The sequence below is a fragment of the Chelonia mydas genome, chromosome 3, assembly GCF_015237465.2.
Source record: "Chelonia mydas isolate rCheMyd1 chromosome 3, rCheMyd1.pri.v2, whole genome shotgun sequence".
Taxonomy (NCBI): Eukaryota; Metazoa; Chordata; order Testudines; family Cheloniidae; genus Chelonia; species Chelonia mydas.
In genome coordinates this window covers 105,735,373-105,750,833 of record NC_057851.1, presented here as the reverse complement: position 1 = coordinate 105,750,833, position 15,461 = coordinate 105,735,373, and the positions used below count along the sequence as shown (strand labels likewise).

Below are 15,461 nucleotides of genomic sequence, written 5' to 3'. Positions count from 1 at the left end.
CCTGGAGCCTGCACACCTGAGCCTCTCCCCATGCCCCAACCCCCTGCCCCAGCCCTGATCCCCCTCCTTCCCTCTGAACCCCTTGATCCCAGCCCAGAGCACCCTCCTGCACCCCAAACCCCTCATCCCCAGCCCCACCCAGAGCCCATACCCCCAGCCGGAGCCTGCACCCCTTCCCACACCCCAACCCCTTGCCCCAGCCCTGATCCTCCTCCTGCTGTCCGAACCCCACAGTCCCAGCCCAGAGCACCCTCCTACACTCGAAATTCCTCAGCCCCAGCACCACCCCAGAGCCCACATCCCCAGCTGGAGCCCTCGTTCCCCCCCCCACCCCGCATCTCACTCCCCCTCCCCAGCCCAGAGCCCCCTCAACTCCTCATTTCTGGCCCCATCCCCAAGCCCGCACCCCTACCAGAGCCCTCAGCTTCCTGCACCCCAACCCCAATTTTGTGAGCACTCATGGCCCGCCATACAATTTCTATTCCCAGATGTGGCCCTCAGGCCAAAAAGTTTGACCACCCCTGATTTAGATCATAAATCTTCCATTGGTGACACAATCCTGCTCTCCACAGACGTAGAGGGCCCTAAAGGCAGCAGAACACAGCAAGGGAGAAACCTGCAGAGGCTCTGCATGTTTCAGAGAAGAGCTCTCTCGCCAACAAAAAGCAAAGAGGCTTGCAGGCAGGCTTAAGGAGGAGGAGTGGTGGTATGGCCAACTGTTCCACAACTACATAAACCTAATGATTAACTTAAAACCCCTCAGAAGGGAGAAGCAAGTGCCAGGGTTGCTACTTCAGCTAGAAGCAGATCAACTCCACTCACTTCCAGGGACATGGTGGGGGAGAAGGAAGAATTCTCTCCCATCCATCCACCCACAGAGAATTGCTGTGCAAACCCCATTTGGCCTAGGTTTATAGGTGGGACTGGTAGAGCTGTCTATTATTAAGGTTACCTGACACAATTCCCATTATAAAATCCTGTTTTCAGTTGCTTATAATGTTGCTGGATTTTATCTGCCTGGACTGAAGTTCTCCATGCTGGGTTTTTGCCTCAGGTTTAGTTTTTTGGGAAAATTCTAGGCAAAAGTCTTCAGCCATTTCCAAAAATAAGGCTAGAGGGAAATGCATTGTTTTGCCCACGCTAAAAAAAAAAAAAAAAAAAAAAAAATCCATTGACTTTTTTTTGAATACTTCTAACATCTCCATGTTTTGGAAGAGGGACTTACAATTTGTGAGGGGACTGGCCTTAGTATCAGGCCATGTGCCTTTTGCCAGCCCTGTAAAAATCCCCCTGAATTTAGCCAAGTTATAAACCTTAAAAAAAAAAAAAAAACCCCAACTCTTCAGTGCACACAAACTCTTAAGAAGACTCTACTGAGCATAACAGCTAAAATGTCTAAAGAGCCCATCGTCACTGAGCTTGCTCAAGCCTCTCAATGCTCCTAATGCAGACCATAATGCACATGCGCCATCTCCTCACAATTCCTACATGGAACTGGACTGCACATGTGCCATCCCCACATTGTGTGCTCCAGGCCAGGGCTTCAGGGGCAAAATTGGATTTTCCCTTTAATGATTGCTCCAGATGGGGTGGGTCCAGGCACTGTCTCTCCTGTGCGCTTAGTAACCCCCCGCTTGCACCCAGACATTGTGACCCGTCTGATTTGAATGCAGAAGGGACAAAAGCTAAACTGGGGAGAGGGAAAAGAGTAGATTGAGAGAAGGAGTCCAGTGAGACCAAGGGCAACAGGTGAACCCACACTTCTGGGAGGTCAGCGCCCCAGCCCTATCCCCCTGCCCGAGCCCCCCCTGCGCAGCCAGAGCCCTGAGTGCCCTAGCTGCACTGGGCGCCTCAGCTCCTGGCCGCCAGTCTGAGTTGAGCCTCTGCCGGCTTCAGGGGAGCGTGGGTGGGGCCACGGCCTGGGTTAAGGGAGGCTTAGCCTCCTCTGACCTTTGATATTCACTGCCCATGGGTGAAACTGGGACTGGAGTTGGGGAGAAGCCTGGAACTGTGAGCTAGGGTGGGGACCTGGGAGACAGTTGGCAGGGGAGGACAGAGATCTGGCAAGGAGGTCGGGGGAAAGACTGGGACTAAGAACCAGTGTGTGTGAGGAAATAGGAGTGAGGGGGAGGGGAGACAGATCTGACAGGGAACTGGGGTACAAGGGGAGAACTAGGACTAGTTGGGCAAAAGAGTATGACAAAGGCCAGGAAGGGGGAGACTAAGATTGGATGTGGAACCTGGGGAGGGAGACTAGGACTGGGAGCCAGTGGCGGGAAGGTAAGAGGCAAATTGGATGAGGAGAGACAGGGAGGGAGAAAGTGTGAACAAAGAATTGGGACAGGAGGACTCGCTGGGTGAGAAAACTAGGACTGAGTACGTGGAGGGGTGACAGTGGTGGGTTTTGGGACTCAGACTGTTAGACTAGGACTGACTGGGCAAGAAAACTGGGACTGGAATGAGAAGACTGAGGAGTAGAAACTAGGACTGCATAGTGTCACAGGGTCCACTCACTGCTGGTGGTGCCTCCTGCTGGCCATCCTGGGGATTAGCTCTGGCCAGGCATTACACCCTCCTCTGGTGGGGTCTCTCCTGTCCTCCGCTCTTCCTACGGACCCCTCTCATTCCAGGGACTGCAGCCTCCTCTTCATGACTCAGCCCTCCAGCCAGGTCTCTATGTGGTTCCGGTAAGTAACAAAGTCTTTCCCAGACTGAGTTGTCCCAGGCAGTTCACAGTCCTTTGCTTGGTATTTGCCACATCTTCAGTGACTGGTAGGAGAACCTGGGCCCATCCTCTACTCTGGGATCCAGCTCAGGGGCCCTCCAATTAGCAGCCAAGGCCTGCACAGCTATTCTTTGCTGCTATTCCCTGAGCCTTCTCCTACCTTCCTGTCTCCCCACTCTCTGGGCTTGCCAGCATCCCAACTCCCTTCACCCAGGGAGAAACCATGGATCACGCTCTATAGTCTTAACATACCTCCCTTGGAGTGACTTCAGCCTGCTTTCCTGCAGCCCCCTTCTGTTGTCTGCTCCCTGGCTTTATGGAAGTCCTGCTTTTTCCTGCCCTGCTGAGCCTGCTCCCAATCAACGCCCTGCTCTCTGGCTCCTCCTCCAGGTGCAGACAGTGGAGTTAATTGGCCTGCCTGGTCATCTGAATCCTTTCCAGTCCTGTGTGGGTAGACACCCCATCATCGTAGGCAATGAGAATGGTTCTGCGACAAGGGCTGGGGTAGGGAACAGACAGGACTGGGAGAGGAATAGATTGGAGGGGATGGGCAGATGGGGTCAGGCTTTGGAGGAAACAAGCAGAAGAGCCTGTGCCCACTACAGCACACTCCCTTGCAGAGCCTGGAATGGAACCCAAGACTCACCTTTCCTCTGCTGTCAGAAAACCCACTGCCAAAGTGTGTGTCTCCTCTCCCTTAAGTGCTGGTCCACATGGATGATGACAATTTACTACTGCTATCAGTTACTACCTTAGCTCAAGTGACTGAGATATGTGCAGTGGATCTAAGGTTCCAGACACAGATGCAATATGTGGGTGTCCACATGATGCCAAAGGATGGAATTTCTGTCTTTCAGTTAGCTTTTTAAAAAACCCTAGGAAATAGTATATGATCATGTAATTAAAGACAATTGTTATGCTATCCACCAGGGGCCAAATTAAGATTGAACAAGCAACCTTAGTTCTCACATTTTCTACCTTTTGAGTGCTTCACTTTGCAACATTAATGTTCTTTTAATGTAGCTTTGTGTGCGTCCTAACTGATATAGGCTTATAATTGATATATGTATGCTTACTTTTATAGTAAATAAGGGGGTCATTTTTGATGTATGTAATAGAATTTGAAGATATAAACTATGACTGAATTTGAATATTTAAATACCTTCCCTTGACTGTTCATTCCTTGACACACATACCTACCAAGAGAACTGAAAGCCAAGTCAGTTCACAGACACAAAAATTGTTAACAGGAGTTTTGACTGAATAAAGACTTAAAGATTTGGGGCCAGATCCTGCAGCCTTTACTCACATTCAATATGAGTACAAGCTATAGAATTGGATCTTTGGCCCTCTTAGTCACATAACTGACAGCACAATGTGTATATGTTGCATCACTAATCTTATGTAATATGTTCCAATGCTGAGCCTATTTAAATTGGTACATTTACTCAATATCTAGTTCTCAAAACCCTTTTTGCACCATGTGACATTTTCAGATAAGGAACTGATGAAAGAATGAAGTGCAATAAGAACAACTTGAAGACAAAGCCAGAATCAAGCTGTGAAAGAAACAAACAGTGTTTTATTGAGGAAGATTTTTCCAGAGCTGTTCAAAGGCCTACTTAAAGTGCTCTCCTTCTCTCTCTCTCTCTCTCACACACACAGACACACAGACACAGACACAGACACACACACACACTCTCTCTCTCTCTCTCTCTCTCAGAGAATTACTTTCCATTTGACGTGATGTAGTTGGGGCTTTGTTCTGATTTCGCAAACAAATAATTTTAACTAAAATTTCTTTAAAAGTTTATATTAAAGAAGTAATTTCATACATTGCATGACCTCTTCTCTTATCCTCTAAATCTCTCCAAAATTACTGCTTTTATATAATCTCCCTCCCTATTCATGAAATATTTCTGCGGTGGTTCTCAGCTATGGGTTGGGACTCCAAAGTGGGTCGCGACCCCGTTTTAATAGGTTGCCAGGGCTGGCGTTAGACTTGCTGGGGCCCAGGGCTGAAGCCCCAGGGGTTCCGTCCCCCTGCCTGGGGTGGCAGAGCTTAGGTGGGCTCAGGGTTGGCCTCTGCTCCTGGGGTCCTGTGGTAATTTTTGTTTTCAGAAGGGATCACAGTGCACTGAACCCCTGGTAGAGTATCCCTTTTATTGGGTGAAATCCTGATCTAAGTGAGGTCAATGAGAAAACTTCCAAAGCCTTCAAAGGGGCCAGGATTTCACCCATTATATTTTTCTGAATCAGAATGGGAAGGACCATAGGTCTATTACAAAGCAAAGTGTACACTTTAAAAGCATTCTATAAATAATAATAATAAGCAGCCATAAAAGAAAACCCTACATTTCTGAGTACAAGATTTGTTCCTCCTCTTCCCTCTCTTTTTCACATCCATCTGGATCCATCTCCTTGGTAGTATTGATCAGTTAGGCCTGGATCCCAGCATCCATTTAAAGCTATCTGCAGGATCAGAGGATTGGATACTTTCTTGCTTTCCCTCTTCAAACATAATGTTCCTTCATAAGGCTGACTACATCACAAGATTTCAGGGACACAGCTTTCTCCTTTACACTGGACTGAAGAAAATAAATGAAACAATTTAGAAAATAAAAACCATTATAGCAAACATCTAGAAATAAAATTGCTTGTTAATGTAACTGCATGGGTCATCAAGGATATATTCTGGCTGGTATAACATAAAACATTGAGAATTAAGTAAACCCGTAGGCTGTTCCAGCAAAACTGCAGTTAACAATGCACTGTGTGACAGGCTAGTTGACCGAGAGAGGAATTAAATGCTTATCCAGAAACATTTGCTGCCTGCAACATCATTGGTGGAGACTGTTACCTGCACAGATTAGGGCACCCCACCTTTTCCCAGTCCGTAGGGCTCAAGGCAAAAACCACCTACCCTTACCCAAACCATAGGGCTCAGGGCCATCTGTACCCAATTCATAGGGCTCAGGGTGTAACTAACCTGGTCAATTTAAGTATGCACACCCTTTTCCAATACATAGGGCTCTGGGTGTATACTACTTCTGCAGGTTTGCAGGACCTTTTACCAGTGAAAGAGCCTTACACAGTAATATACTACATAACCTCTATTTATTAACAATCACCAAAACCAGACTGCCCACGCTACACATACAGTGCTCACCACTCCCAGTAAGACAGATGAACTTTTTTTGATGGCCAGTCAGGATCAGGTCCACATGGGGGACTCCAGTTTCTGCACAGTGTTATTGGCAGAATGTTGAGGTCTGGCAGCTCTGATCTTTGGGGCTGTGTCCTGGAGTTGGTTCCCAAAGAACTTCCTTTTGGAACTTAGTTTATATAGTGAAATTTGAGTCCTGTTTAGCTGTACCTTAACCAATCATTATACTAAAATTTTACTAACCAATCCTAACATAGTGTAACAATTTCTCTAACCAATTCTACTCTACCACGTTAATTAATTTACACCGAGCAAAATTAATTACGTAACAGACAGAAACAATTAGAGAACCAGACAGAGACCATACAGATAAACAATAGGGGAGTGGGGACCATAATGATAAAACAATAAATTAGGATTTCACAACCTCAACTATTGATAAGTGATTTTCTTGCCAGACAGAATGCTATCAAACTAAGTTTTCTTTAGCCATCTTAAGATCCGTTTCTTTATCTGCTGATAGTGGGTGCTATTAGGACAGGGTCTCCTTCTTAACAGCCTGATTTTTTCATTGTTTTAATGTAATTTAGATGGAATATGAGGATGTGACTTCCTGCTTCTCAGCTAATGGCTGCTTCTTGGCTGCTCTTTTAATCTGGCTGCAGACAAAGGCCTTAGGCTTTAGGTCTTACCATATAGCTGCAGACAAAGACCTTCTCCTTACAGAGATGGTATGGAAGATCAGATGGGTCAGGACTGAGGCTCCTCCTGGGCTCTTGCCTCTCTCATGATCTATGCAATTTTTATTATCTCCTCAATATATGTGCTGCAATGCTGTATTACTGTTACTAATTAATGTTATGGAAAAGGGAATGAACAGTGAGATGGTATAATTTGCAGAAAATAAAATAATTTAAATTAGTTAAGACTAAACGAGACTGTGTGGAATTTCAGAGGGAACTAAACAATCAATCTGAATGGTCAGCTTGATGGCAGAAACACTTCATCACTGACAAATGTCAGGCCATATACTTTATAAGAATAATCTGAACTGCTTCCTCTATATTAGGTATAGCGACTCAAGCAAAAGACCAGGGTATCACTGTGAACAGCTCAACAAAAATATCTGCTCAATGTGCAGCAGCACTAAAAACAATCAAGATGCAAGGATAAATTTAAAAATAGGAGATATAATACTGAAAGTATTGTTATGCCATTATAGATCAATGATATGCCCATGCCTGGACTATTTTGTTCAATTCTGGTAACATTATCATTTGGGGGATGTTCTGTGGCCTGTGTTTTACAGGAGGTCAGACGAGATGAGCACAATGGACCCTTCTGGCCTTGGAATCTGTGAATCTCTATATATAGCTGAGGTGGGTGATGGAATGATTTATTTATGAAAAGAGATTGAAAAGTATGAAACTTTTTAGTTTAGAGCGGGGACATGATAAAAGTACACAATATAATGAATGCTATAGAGAAAGTAAATCTTGTAGTCCTATTTACCCTCTCTCATAATACAAGAACAAGGGAAAATATCCTGATTATTTCCTGATTGTGTACTCTTTTTGTTGGGTATAAACTGTTATGGTTTATTGAGTTACATGTGTGTATCAGACCCAATAATCAGTTTTAAGGATATTGCAGCAATCCAAGATGGAGTCTGAACTGTCATCTTGTGACTCCATCTTGTGACCCCCTGTCAGCCTGGCCTAGATGTAACTGGATTGAACTGTTTTTTCTTGCCACTGGGCGATCCCATGGCCACACCACCTCAGACTGTTTCCCACCTTTCCCAGGATCATACCATGTTCTCCCACCACAGACTCTATAAAAGAACTGTAATCACAGACTGGCGGCGCAGTCCATCACAGTGACTGTGTGTGCGCGGTTCAGGTCTTCATGGCACCAGTGCACCACCGAAGAATACCATTCATCCCCGGGGTGAGAAGAAAGAAGAAGACGCATTCCACCTTACCTGTCCTACTCCTGGGAACGCCAACATCCAGCGGGTTCTTGGTCCGCTTCTTCAGTTCCAACAGTCATCGAGGGACTCTCCAGCGCTCCTCCTCCACAGGTTCCAATTACCCACGGAGTAGAGGTCCTGGACTTCGCCGCCGCCACTGAAGTGCTGGGAATACAGTGAGACAAATTAGGGTTTCTTAATTGGGGTTATATTTTCTTGAATGCCAGGGTGGGTTCGGTTTCAATTTTCAGCCTGAGCTTTATGCTCATAGGAACGGCTGCTGTGTCACTGGTTTTGTGTTCTTTATATAGTTATTGCTCATTCACATATATCCCTTCCCTTATCTGTAATTTATTCCTTAATACACTTACCTGTTATTTAACCCTTATTTCTTTGTCAGCTTTTATTTATTGCACAACACACAAGGGAAGAGGGGAGGAAATCTGCACCAATCCACTGGTGACAGATATGGCAGAGGGCGAATCTGCTCTTTTGGGAAAAAGGGGCTTGTTCCCATTCTGATACCTACACCATTTATACATTCAGAGTTATCTTGGCTCCCCTTTGAGATAACATTTCTGGCGACCGCAGCAGGACTCTCTGGGGACTGGATTAGCCATCTCCTTAGGGTCCTGTTAGGCTATTTTATTTTTATTATGTGAACAGCAGCAGTTTCAGTCCTTGAGACTCGGGGAGGGAGTTCTTACTGGGATATTATTGTGTTAGCCGAAGGGCAAGTGAACCAGTTGGCTCCTTTCCCACCTCTTTTGGCAAAGGGTGGGATTTTATCCTAGCTCCATTGAAATCCTGTTATTGTGGATCAGGGGTCGCGGGACACCCGCCCACCCCGCCCCTTTGGTAACAGATAGCAGTTACTGGTTGCCCTGTCCAGTGACGTTAGTACCTTTCTCTGTACAGGGTAGGTACGGAGTGGTCTGGCCCCAAAAGGGTGGCCACTTTTCTTTGGCAGAAGGCAGTGTATTAGACTAGCCTAGCCCGAGCCGAGGTGCCATGTATAAAGGCGCGGATTCTTACCGGAGCCCTCCTATCTTCATTTAAGTTACCCTTTAAATTCTGTAGTTGGGCAAGCAACTCCCTACAACACGATGGACCGAATTTTCAGTCTGCAAGGATGGACTTCCCAGTCTAATAAAAATTCTTTGGATCATGCTATCGATTCTTTCGGGAAGGGAGAAAATCCTTGGCAGCAGGAATCACTAGCAGGAAGGGATTCCATGGGTAAATTTTCCATCTTGTGGGCTTTCTACCACTAGCAAGCCTAAGCCCAGTAAAAAGGAACAAAAACGAGCTCTAATTTACAGCCTGACCATGGTCGGCCGGGAGCTCAATTCTCAAGTGATGCTGCTGAAAGAGCATGCAGACCAGGGACTTGAGAAGTGCAAGCAGCAAACCAGCAGGCTGAACAGCAAGCCGCTGAGCTGCAAGCAGCTAAGGCCACTGTGTCCACTCTAATATTACAGGTGGCTCAGCTTGAACAGCAGCTGAGAGACCTTAGCGCTAAAACTACAGCGGCTGAAAGAAAAGCAGACGTTAAAACACAAGAACTGCTGGAATCTCAGGTAGCAGTTAGACAGTTAATTAAAGAGGCTGCTGCCAATCGGGAAAGGTCTGTCTCCCATGCGGGGTGTCAACGCCACATCAAACAACTGTAAGACCAGCTGTACTTAACATAGGCGTTAATAAAGGCAGTTGACACTAACCCCTTGGCTGCCTTAACTATGGATTGGTGTGAGGAACATCCACCAGAAAATTGGTATGGGAAAGAGCAGCTACCCTCTGCACTTCAAAGCTGGGAGGAGGTGGAAGCTGCACAGAAGGGATGCCCGTTGGCTCCTGTGGTGATCACAAAAAGAAAAGGAGTACTTGTGGCACCTTAGAGACTAACCAATTTATTTGAGCATGAGCTTTCGTGAGCTACAGCTCACTTCATCGGATGCATACTGTGGAAACTGCAGAAGACATTATACACACAGAGACCATGAAACAATACCTCCTCCCACCCCACTCTCCTGCTGGTAATAGCTTATCTAAAGTGATCATCAAGTTGGGCCATTTCCAGCACAAATCCAGGTTTTCTCACCCTCCGCCCCCCCCCCACCCCAACTCACTCTCCTGCTGGTAATAGCCCATCCAAAGTGACCACTCTCTTCACAATGTGTATGATAATCAAGGTGGGCCATTTCCTGCAGAAATCCAGGTTCTCTCACCCCCCTCCAAAAACCACACACACAAACTCACTCTCCTGCTGGTAATAGCCTATCCAAAGTGACCACTCTCCTTACAACGTGCATGAAAATCAAGGTGGGCCATTTCCAGCACAAATACCAGCACTCCCAGCTACCTTCGAGACACCACTGACTTCCTGAGGAAACTACAGTCCATCGGTGATCTTCCTGATAACACCATCCTGGCCACTATGGATGTAGAAGCCCTCTACACCAACATTCCACACAAAGATGGACTACAAGCCGTCAAGAACACTATCCCCGATAATGTCATGGCTAACCTGGTAGCTGAACTTTGTGACTTTGTCCTTACCCATAACTATTTTACATTTGGGGACAATGTATACCTTCAGATCAGCGGCACTGCTATGGGTACCCGCATGGCCCCACAGTATGCCAACATTTTTATGGCTGATTTAGAACAACGCTTCCTCAGCTCTCGTCCCCTAACACCCCTACTCTACTTGCGCTATATTGATGACATCTTCATCATCTGGACCCATGGAAAAGAAGCCCTTGAGGATTTCCACCATGATTTCAACAATTTCCATCCCACCATCAACCTCAGCCTGGTCCAGTCCACACAAGAGATCCACTTCCTGGACACTACAGTGCTAATAAATGATGGTCACATAAACACCACCCTATACCGGAAACCTACTGACCGCTATTCCTACCTACATGCCTCCAGCTTTCACCCTGACCACACCACACGATCCAGCGTCTACAGCCAAGCTCTGCGATACAACCGCATTTGCTCCAACCCCTCAGACAGAGACAAACACCTACAAGATCTCTATCAAGCATTCTTACAACTACAATACCCACCTGCGGAAGTGAAGAAACAGATTGATAGAGCCAGAAGAGTTCCCAGAAGTCACCTACTACAGGACAGGCCTAACAAAGAAAATAACAGAACGCCACTAGCCGTCACCTTCAGCCCCCAACTAAAACCCCTCCAACGCATTATTAAGGATCTACAACCTATCCTGAAGGATGACCCAACACTCTCACAAATCTTGGGAGACAGGCCAGTCCTTGCCTACAGACAGCCCCCCAACCTGAAGCAAATACTCACCAACAACCACATACTACACAACAGAACCACTAACCCAGGAACCTATCCTTGCAACAAAGCCCGTTGCCAACTGTGCCCACATATCTATTCAGGGGACACCATCACAGGGCCTAATAACATCAGCCACACTATCAGAGGCTCGTTCACCTGCACATCCACCAATGTGATATATGCCATCATGTGCCAGCAATGCCCCTCTGCCATGTACATTGGTCAAACTGGACAGTCTCTACGTAAAAGAATAAATGGACACAAATCCGATGTCAAGAATTATAACATTCATAAACCAGTCGGAGAACACTTCAATCTCTCTGGTCACGCAATCACAGACATGAAGGTCGCTATCTTACAACAAAAAAACTTCAAATCCAGACTCCAGCGAGAAACTGCTGAATTGGAATTCATTTGCAAATTGGATACTATTAATTTAGGCTTAAATAGAGACTGGGAGTGGCTAAGTCATTATGCAAGGTAGCCTATTTCCCCTTGTTTTTTCCTACCCCCCCCCCCCCCGACGTTCTGGTTAAACTTGGATTTATGCTGGAAACGGCCTACCTTGATTGTCATGCACATTGTGGGGAGAGTGGTCAGTTTGGATGAGCTATTGCCAGCAGGAGAGTGAGTTTGTGTGTGTGTGTTTGTGTGTGTGTGTGGGGGGGGGGGTGAGAAAACCTGGATTTGTGCTGGAAATGGCCCACCTTGATTATCATGCACATTGTAGGGAGAGTGGTCACTTTGGATGAGCTATTACCAGCAGGATCACAGTTACACCATTTGAAAACACCGGGCAACCCCCCTTGGTAAAACACCAGAGCAGGCTAGAGCCATGGGAAAGCACATGCGCCCTTCTAACCAAGATACAGTGCTTAACTGGTTAGCCAGATTATCTGTAACACCACATTTGACTCAAGATGATGTGATATATATACTAAGGGAATGTATGTTTAATGATGATTTTGCAGCTCTTCCTTATAATGTATTAATTGATGCAAATAATGAACCATCTACTATCTATTCATGTGTATTTTGACTGTTTTATCCACATGATAATGTAATGGGCAAGGCATATTCAGAAAAGCAGAGTGTAGAGGAAAGGCCAGAAAAATATTTTCTGAGGAAAAAACTGTTATTCTGGTTGGCTAGACTAGGGGTGAACTGAAATGGGGTAATCATTTAAGATACACCAGAGTTAAGAGAACTTTATGTGCAGGGTTTAGCTCCTAGCATATGGCTAGCTATGGGTCCAGTAGATATACGTAACGCTCGGCTGCCTTTACTAGAAGCAAGAGCTTGGGAGATTTTTGAACTCCAGAAACTAGCCCATCAAGGAACATCAGCAAAAAGGAAGGTAGCTATAACAGTAAGGAGACAACAAATGGTAAAAGCAGCAACACAGGACAAAGTTCCTCCACTACTAAACCCCTGGACAACAGAAACTTTATGTTCAGAGGAACTGGAGATGAGATAAGGATTTTTAAAAAGCATATGCTAAAAAGATTATCTCAGTACGAGCCATGGGACAAACTAAATAAGCAGAGACTGTCAGGAGAGGACATGTTTCTAAAATTGGCTAAATATGAATCTGGGCAAAAGGCTGGAGGGCCAAGTTCCGACGCTCCTGTAGAGTCTGTCTCAACTAGCAGTACTTACTGAGGAGGCCGAGCTTCCCAAGCCCCTGGTATGGTAGCCTCTGTAGTTAACGATGAGTGGGGCAGGCCTACAGCAAAAATTAAAATCATGGGAAGCTTTGGAAAAATAGAACAATCAATGCTGGTGGATACAGGGACCTGCACTAGTTTGTTATGTCTCAAGGGAAATACTACAGCTAAGAACTTGCCAGTAAGAGAACTGAAATCTTTGGTCTCATATAACGGTAAAGAAAATATCATTCCTTTTACTTATGATGTTACATGCCATATCGGGTCTCTATCTACACAGACCTCATTTGGACTGCAAAAATTGGATGGTACAGGCATAATAGGAATAAATCTGTTGCAACGACTGGATATAACTATTGACTTACCTAATAGGATGTTGATTCAAGCCAAACACGGAGAAGCAGGTATTCTAATCCCTGCAACACACCCCATCTGTGCTGCCAAGGCTCCAGAAGAATTGCGGTTTCCTGTATGGGAGACAGAAATCCAACAAGTTATCAACAAATACAAGGAGGTGTTTGCTCCTAACGAACTAAGTTGTGGAAAGGTTCAAGCCTCAATAAAGGTAGAAAGTCCTAATGCAAACCCTATACATCAATACCGGTATTCTGCAGAGATGAAGGAGGGGATTCGACCCACAGTAAAGGCATTATTGAATCAAAAAGTGCTGATACCTTGTCAAAGTGTCTGCAACTCTCCTATCTGGCCGGTTAGAAAGGCCGATGGACGCTCCTGGAGGTTAACCGTGGACTATAGGGGATTAAACAAGGTGACACCCAGGTTGGCCCCCGTTGCTGCTAAATTTCCAGAGGTGATGAATTTAATCACTGAAGGTGCGTGCTGGAACAGCATCCTAGACATCTCTAACGCCTTCTTCTCCATACCACTCCATCCCTCCTGCTACTATAAATTTGCTTTCACTTATGAAGAACAGCAAGTCACCTTTACAAGGGTTCCTTAAGGGTATCACAATACTCCAAGTTTATGTCATCGCATCGTAGCAGCATTATGGAAAACCACCTCTTACTATGACAACATTGTCAGTTATGTAGACGATATACTGATAACTACCAAAACCAAGCAAGACAACATCAAAGCTCTAGATGAAGTACTAGGAATTCTGAAAACAGCAGGGTTCCTAGTAAACCCAACCAAAGCCCAGCTAGTTCAACAGGTAGTCTACTTAGGGGTGCAACTGGGCCCTGCCGGGAGGAAACCTGATACCAGTCGAATAGAGCTAATATCTAAACTGCCTGCTCCAACAGATCAGTTACCATACTCAGGTCCTTCCTAGGCCTGGTTGGTTTTTCCAGGGACTTCATTGAAGGTTATAGTGAGAAGGCAAGGCCACTTTACCAGCTACTTAGGAAAGGGCCAACTATGGAAGTGGGGTGAGGGAATTGTACAACAGCTGAAGCAAGCCTTAATGGAGGCACCTGCACTGGCATTGCCTCAGGTAAACAAACCCTTCCACATCCAATTAGCAACCACTAACACAGCAATCAGCTCTATCCTACTGCAACAACATGGAACTTCCTTGAAGCCCATAGCAGATGGTTCCAGAGTGTTATCAGGAGTGGAACAGCAATTCACTGAATGTGAGCGAGAGGTATTGGCTCTTGTATGGGTGCTGGTTCATTGGGAATATATAGTGGGCATGGCTCCTGTAGTGTTAAAGTCCCCGCAGACTCCTGTGAAGTATGTGCTGACTGGAAGAGTAAGCCACCCTTGTCTAGCTAACTGGACCTTAGCTTTGATCAACAAAGAAATACAGGTAGAAAAGTTTGCACATCTTAGCCTGGCACCATTCGCGCTTTGAGTTCCTGCACCAAAAGAGCCCCTGATAAATCATTGGTGTCCTCTTCCTGAGAATATGAATCCTGAGATCATATCACCTTTCAAGTTAGAATCAGTGTTTGAAAAAGCTAAAACTTATAACCTAGACCTCTGGGTTGTGGATGGAAGCAGCATGTACATCAATGGAAAGGCAGCCACAGGGTTTGCGGTTTTACATGTTGCATCTGACAAAGCATTCCAAGGAACCATCGCACACAACTCAGCCCAGGCTGCAGAAATAGTGGCAATCGTAGCCTTGGAAAATGCTGAATCTTCCACAGATATTACCATCTGCACGGATTCTGACTGGGCAATGAGGGCATTGTCTGAACTGGATGGTTATTTTATAGAATCATAGAATATCAGGGTTGGAAGGGACCCCAGAAGGTCATCTAGTCCAACCCCCTGCTCGAAGCAGGACCAAGTCCCAGTTAAATCATCCCAGCCAGGGCTGTGTCAAGCCTGACCTTAAAAACCTCTAAGGAAGGAGATTCTACCACCTCCCTAGGTAACGCATTCCAGTGTTTCACCACCCTCTTAGTGAAAAAGTTTTTCCTAATATCCAATCTAAACCTCCCCCATTGCAACTTGAGACCATTACTCCTCGTTCTGTCATCTGCTACCATTGAGAACAGTCTAGAGCCATCCTCTTTGGAACCCCCTTTCAGGTAGTTGAAAGCAGCTATCAAATCCCCCCTCATTCTTCTCTTCTGCAGACTAAACAATCCCAGCTCCCTCAGCCTCTCCTCATAAGTCATGTGCTCTAGACCCCTAATCATT

General features: G+C 45.8%; 1 long non-coding RNA gene across 1 annotated transcript in view; it reads right to left on the bottom strand.

The window, feature by feature from the left end:
* Positions 1-4,279: 4,279 nt before the first annotated feature.
* LOC114018602 overlaps positions 4,280-15,461 on the bottom strand; it is a 50,660-nt gene continuing 39,478 nt past the window's right edge. Inside the window, exons 4-6 of the long non-coding RNA XR_006289635.1 lie at positions 13,211-13,312; positions 7,876-8,028; positions 4,280-5,313 (exon numbers count right to left, since the gene is read on the bottom strand). This is a non-coding gene — a long non-coding RNA (uncharacterized LOC114018602). The remainder of the gene's footprint in view (positions 5,314-7,875; positions 8,029-13,210; positions 13,313-15,461) is intronic.